The sequence below is a fragment of the Ipomoea nil genome, unplaced genomic scaffold (genome assembly GCF_001879475.1).
Source record: "Ipomoea nil cultivar Tokyo-kokei standard unplaced genomic scaffold, Asagao_1.1 scaffold2360, whole genome shotgun sequence".
Classification (NCBI taxonomy): Eukaryota; Viridiplantae; Streptophyta; class Magnoliopsida; order Solanales; family Convolvulaceae; genus Ipomoea; species Ipomoea nil.
Window position 1 is genome coordinate 1486453 of NW_017618788.1, and position 7313 is coordinate 1493765.

Sequence of the window (7313 nt, forward strand, 5' to 3'; positions counted from 1 at the left end):
AGATGGTCGGAAATTCTATAATTTCCAGCAGTATATGTTGCATGACCCCCAAGTCTTATAGGGCGTTTGGTTGGAGGGATTTTAAATTCCCTTCCCACTTAATCCCCACCTAATTCCAAAGGCCATTAAATTCCGTAGTTTGGTTGGAGGGAATTGCAATTCCCCCATTTTCATGGAATTAAAATCTCATGTACCCCCCCCCCCCCCGGGATTTTAATTCCTGGGAAAAAAAGATAATGATGAGTCAAAATTATCCCTTCCTTTTTTTAACCTAAAGTTAATGTCTAACAACAATAATGGACATTTTTGACTTTATACTACTTATTCCCTTTCAATTCCCATGTATACCAAACATTAGAATTGAAATTAATTCTCAGTAATTCCATAGTAGTTGTGGAATTTATAATGAGAAATTTTCTTGATTTTTGAAAGGCGATATAAAATCTAAACTTGTTGACTAAATGACTAATGTGATTTTGAGAAACGAATATTAATACTATGTTTAAAAGGCTTGTTGCTCAAATGGTTTCGTGGTGTAGTTGGTTATCACGTCAGTCTAACACACTGAAGGTCTCCGGTTCGAGTCCGGGCGAAGCCATATTTGTTTTCCACAGAACAGAAAAGGAGTATGTTACTGTATACGTAGTCCAACGCAGAGTATGGTAACTGTATACGTAGTCCGTAACTCCGTATTGTTAATTTGTTGTATTCCTTAACAATGCTCAATCTGAAACTTCAATCGTATATAATTTTTATTTTTATCAAAATAAATAAAAAGAAGTATTGCTTAATTTATTTCATCTTTTAAACTAAATTCAAAACACAATTTTATAGGGAAAATACTTAGTGTACTCTAATTTTATACTCCCAACTTTTACTCCCTCTCACATGTTCTTGAGGAGATCCATATGATGAAAATTAATCAATCCTTGTTTGCCACCTTAGGGAGTACAAGTAAAAGAGTAGAATTTGAAAGTTTGTATAATAGAACTGATTTTATAGTGATGCATTCCTAAAGATTTCACATAAATATGTATTTCCACTATGTAAAGTTAGTTTGTCCCATAGATTATTATGTCCCCACTAACCATTTATGTGTGAGAAAATGTTTCAATGATTCTATAAGTAAAACAAATCAAGCATCTATACAATATTATAATTAAAATAAAAAATATAGCATATATATAAGTATATTTGAGTCTTCATTCTTTCGTTTCAATACTATGTGATATATTATTGATGGGTCCCAATGGGCATGTCTCAAAAGATAATTGAAGTTAGGGGTGAGTTTGACTACAATAGTTATGCTGTGCAACGGAATGCACCATGTGCATGGTGCATACGATGCAAAACGATGTTATTTTGACTAAAAACGCACGTCTCACTTAAAAAAAAATTCAGGTTCGATTCTCAGCAATAGCATTATTGTGGATATATAGTTATGAATTTCTGGATATATAATTATGAATTTCTGGATATATAGTTATGAATTTATGGATATTTAGTTCATTCATTGTGGATATTTAGTTCATTCATTGTAGATATTTACTTCATTCATTCACTGTGGATATATAATTATTAATTTATGGATATATAGTTATGAATTTCTGGATATATAGTTATGAATTTATGGATATTTAGTTCATTCATTGTGGATATTTAGTTCAATCATTGTGGATATTTAGTTCATTCATTGTGGATTTTTACTTCATTCATTCACTGTGGATATATAGTTGTGGATTTTTACTTCATTCAATCACTGTGGATATATAGTTATGAATTTATGGATATATAGTTATGAATTTATGGATAGGAATAAGGTTCAAATTGGCCACTGAACGTAACCTGGAAATGCAATTAGGCCACTGAACGAAAAAAAAGTGCAATTAGGTCATTGAACACTCTAAAAATGTGCAATTTCACCTGATAGCAGGTTACCCTCAATTTTAGCAGGTTATCTGCTTACGTGGCAGCTGAGTTGGCATTTTTAATAAATTTTAAATCATTTTTAATAAATTTTAATAATAAATTTTTATTTTAAAAAATTTTAAAAAAAATAAAAACGACTTTATTTTATTTTTTATTTAATTTTTTCCAATTTTTTATAAAATTTATTATTAAAATTAATTATTAAAAATTATTTAAAAATTATTAAAAATGCCAACTCAGCTGCCACGTAAGCAGGTAACCTGCTAAAATTGATGGTAACCTGCTATCCAGTGAAATTGCATACGTTTGGAGAGTTCAATGGCCTAATTGCACGTTTTTGGAGTGTTCAGTGGCCTAATTGCACTTTTTGTTCGTTCAGTGGCCTAATTGCATTTTCAGGTTACGTTCAGTGGTCAATTTGAACCTTATTCCTTTATGGATATATAAAAATGCTATTGCCGGGAATCGAACGTAATTTCTTCTTAAAGTGGGACGCGCGTTTTTTAACTAAAATGACGTCGTTTTGGATCGAATGCACCATGCACATGGTGCATTCGGTTGCACAGCATAATTTGCGGTTTGAGTAGATGTGAGTCTATAGGTCTATTTAGGCAAGTAAGGGTGAGCTTGATCATAGGGGAACCCATTTAGTCAAGTAAGGGTGGGCTTGACTAGAGGGAGATCCATTTAGACAATTAGGGATGAGCATAGCAAGAAGAGCAGGCGCAAATTATGTCCTGGAAACGTGTTCACCATGAATAGTGAACACGGGTCCAAATGACACCATTTTTACAGAAAAAAAAATTTAGTTAATGTGCTGTTAATGGCGCGCGTTGGTTCATATTATGGATTTTTTGTTATGAGATTATGAATGTACTGTAAATTCATAATTTCATAACAAAAAATTCATAATCGCATAAAAGAATAACATTTATTAAATTATGAATTTTCTGTTATGAGATTATGAATTTACAGTTATGTAATTATGAATTTTCTATAAATTCATAATCTCATAACAGAAAATTCATAATTTTATAACAGAAAATTCATAATCGCATACCAGAAAATTCATAATCTCATAACAGAAAATTCATAATCTCATAAAAGAAAATTCATAATTTCATAACTGCACATTTATAAATCCATGCATGCACATTCATAATTTATGAATGTTGAAGAAACTTGTGCGAAGAGAAAGTGAAACCGCGAAATGTGAAAATGAAGAAGAAAAGTCACGCGATTAATTAAAAAAAAAAAAGAAAAAAAAAAAGAGATAACAGTGCACCGTTACCGTTGGGACAGTGTTCACCATGTATGGTGAACACGGTTCAATGGCATAAAGATTGAAGAGCAGGAGTACAATTAGAAAAGGGGATGTCGGTTTTTTCTAGAGTACAATAGGAGCTAAAGGTGTGCTTGACAGACTGACAGTGCGATATAGAGCAAGATCTGTGAAAGTAAGCGAAAGAGGAAGGCGGTGGGTGCCGACAGACCCCCGACCCTGGTTCCCATTCCGTCGATGACTGGCGGATCCCCAAAGTATACATGATTAATTTTGTAACACCCCAGATTTTCAAGATATTTAAAACTCACAAAATAAAGGTGAAATCTCATTAAATCCCAAAACATACTACAAGAGTGCGGGGTGCTATGCCACACCTGAGCTAGAGAACTCAGGTGCACAGGCTAACTAACTAATATCCTCAATAATGTAAATGCATAGACATGGCACGCAGGCCGAAAGGGAAACTATCTACTTCTACGTTCCAAGTTCTAGCGCGCTCCAGTGACTTATTCTTCTGTGCCTGAAAGCCAAATATATCTGTTCAGCGAGAGATGCTGGTAACCCACTCCAACGCGTTGAAATACAATACGTATAGAGATATATATAGATATACGAAAACCATTTTGAAGCATGAAGATATATCCTACGAGACTCTAGCTTTTAAAACCGGGAATGACTCGACAGATAAGGCTAGACACAAGCAACAGTTATAACAAGCGTATACAATCCACAACAGGCAAGACAGATAAAGCTGAGCATAATTAATAATCATAACCCAACATAAACAATCCCCAGCATAAATCCCTTAGTCACATCCCCCAATATACTCATAAACACAATTCCTCCATATCTCATCACATAGCACACTTTGTTGGCGCCACAGGACCAATCGCATGCCCATACATGAGGGTCAGCGCATATAGCTCTGACACGGCCCCGCAGCACCTTGCCCCGTCTCACATTACGGAGGAGCCGATCGCAACCGACTGATGGACCTTTGTCCTACATAATATTTATATACCTGACCGGTCTTTACTAGCCTGGTTAACAGTTGGGATGGTTCTCAGCCCATTCAACTGCCCGTATAGTGGACCTTTGTCCTATATAATATTTATATACCTGACCGGTCTCTACCAGCCTGGTTAACAGCCGGTATGGTTCTTAGCCCATCCGACTGCCCGTATAGTGGAACTTAGTCCTATATAATATTTATATACCTGACCGGTCTCTACCAGCCTGGTTAACAGCCGGTATGGTTCTCAGCCCACCCGACTGCCCGTATAGCCCGATTGATCTCAACCAATTCGGGGTGACACGCACACATAACACGTAGCAAGCACATGCAACCCACATTAACATATTGGGAAGGGGAGGAAACGTATAACAAAACCTATGCGTGATCCTTCACATGCTAAGGATAGTCCTAAAGGGTTCATACTCCTTTCACCTAGGTCAGCGGGATACCAATTCAACTAGCATGCAATATATAAGACCCATACAACCTACGAACGGTACCCGAAATATCAAACTAGACATAGGCACGATAGACGGAGTCCATTGGGACACCTCGGGGGTTGGGGAAACATCAAACGGGGAAGCCAAAATCCCCAATTGGGGTGCAAACCAGCGGGTAGCCGGTGGGTGAGGGATTACCCGCCGACTGCCCGCCGGCGGTAACAAAACCGGGCAGCGGGTGCCCGGCGGGCAGCTGCCCGCCCGCCGGCTGCCCGCTGCTGGCGTTGCCCAAGAAGGCCGCGGGTAGGTGGCGGGTCCCCTACCCCCACCTACTCCCCACTGACTCTTTCATCACAAAAACGCCTCGGGAACCTTTGTGGAACCCGAAACCATGCTTAGACACTTTCAAACGCGATTGATAACACACGTAGACAATTAATGGATCAAAATCAAGAAACAAACGGCACATAACCTATCATGCTCTTCTAGACATAATAAACACCCAATCATGCGAATTCCCACCCAATATACCAAGAATAATTCCATACGATACAACCTAGGGTTCTAATCACTTTTATGCCAACAAGAATACGATTCGTCTTCTAATTACAAGATTCGGTACAAATAACACATAAGTATCAAGAACGCCATACAATTATCAAGAACAACATATAATCATCAAGAACTCCACGTAATCGTTAAGAACACCATAATTATCAAGAATCTTCCGATATCAAGATCACCCATGGAATTATCCCATCAATCATCAATAATAACATCACAAATCATCAATACACAATAATATGGGGAAATCCTACGGGGGAAATCATAGCTATGAAAATAGGTTTTGTTGAGACATGGGTTACCTCTTAGCCTTAATTAATTCCTTGGCTATGAAGGGTCTTTCTTTAAGCTTTCTTGCTTTCTTGATTTCTTCTAAGGGAATTCTTGGAGCTCTTTGGGTGGTGAGACGTGTTATTGTGGTGGGGGGTTCTAGGTGCCTCTTAAGTCCCCTATTTATATATTTAGGAGTCCTAGTTAGGAACTAATATTATGGGTTGCTAATTCTATTCCTTTTGGGACTAAGGATTGGGTTTAGGGATAAGGGTCCATGGTCCATAGTGGACCATATTAATTAATTAAAGAGAATCCTAATCATAATCTGAATAGTAAAAGGCCTACTTCCTTTATTCCTAATAGGCCTAAGACTCTTATTTAGGCAAGGGTCCACGTTTCATGGTGGACCACATTAATTAATTAAAGGGAAACCTAACCGAATTAAATCATATTTAATTATTATTAACGGGATTAATTAAATAATTAATCCGGGATTGAAGGTCGTAACACGGGGTGTTACAAATTTGTATTATAAAATTGCAATATATATATATATATATATATATATATATATATATATATATATATATATATATATATATATATATATATATATATAACTTTGATATTTATTTGAAAAAAAATGAACTCTTAAAATTTAATTGAAAGTAAATGAAAAAGGGTATGGACCAATTTGGATTCTATTCATTAAAGACTCTTACTCTTGCACTAGATCAATTCAACTCATGGTTTAAATGCGACGCAAAGGTCATATCATTTCCAAAACTCCTATTTTATCAAATTTCAAAATAAAATTATTTTTATTCTTACGATATTCTTCCAAATGAGAGTTAAAATAAAATATTTTAAACTCTTTATTTCAAAATAATTTTATACAAACTATTTATATATTTATTTATGGTTTTAAAAGTCTTATTTAAGGGATATATTTATTTGTCAAAAACTTTGACTTAAAAGTCTATCTGAGAGGAACCTGTGAGTTTGATAGAGTTGTTTTTAACCCAAAAATGCTTTTAAAATATACCTAGCTTAATTTTATGATTTTTATGTTATATTTACCTCGAATTTGATTCAACTTTTGACCCAAAATTATAACCTGAGAATTTAATTCGCGAAATGACCCATTTGTCCTCTCCTATCCGTGTAACACTCTTTAGCCTTAGGGTTTTGTGCCCCCCCCCCCCCCCCCCACCACACCCCATCTATATAACAGTAGCAAGAGGTTGCCACTTCATTCTCCCATCTGCTTCTTCATTCCCTTCAACAGAGAGGAAGCCAACCTAGGAATTTCATTTGACAGTAAGCTTCTTCTTCATTTTCTTCTTCCTTCCTCCTCTCCTTTATTTCTCTTCTTCTTAGCTTCTCACAGTGAATGTGGCTGTGTATATATGTTGTTGTTTGTGTGGTCTTGGAGTCTTAGATGGTGAAGAAGGAGACAAAGCTTGAGGTTATAGAGGAGTAATTCTTGCTTGTTGAGGCTAGAAGCTTGATGTATAACCCATGGAAACCCAAACTCTTATTTTTACCCTAAGTGTTGATATCATTTATTTGTGTGATGATGTTGGTAAATAATGTGTTTGTGGGTAATGTGAGTGGTGTATATTGATACTATGATAATGTTTTTATTGTGGGATTATGATATTTGTATGATTGGAATGCTTTGTTGTTGATTAGGTGTGCTGTTGTTGTTGCCGGAGAGAAGTAGAGGAGGAATAAAGGCTACTGCCTTCACCCTCCCCTTTGTTTTAGCAGGACTAGCCCGCATACCTAGGAGGTCTGTGGGGCA

General features: G+C 36.1%; 1 non-coding gene across 1 annotated transcript; it reads left to right on the forward strand.

The window, feature by feature from the left end:
- The first annotated feature begins 524 nt into the window (after positions 1-524).
- Positions 525-598, forward strand: TRNAV-AAC. The gene has a single exon. It is a non-coding gene; the product is annotated as a tRNA-Val (tRNA).
- The last annotated feature ends 6715 nt before the right edge of the window (positions 599-7313 follow it).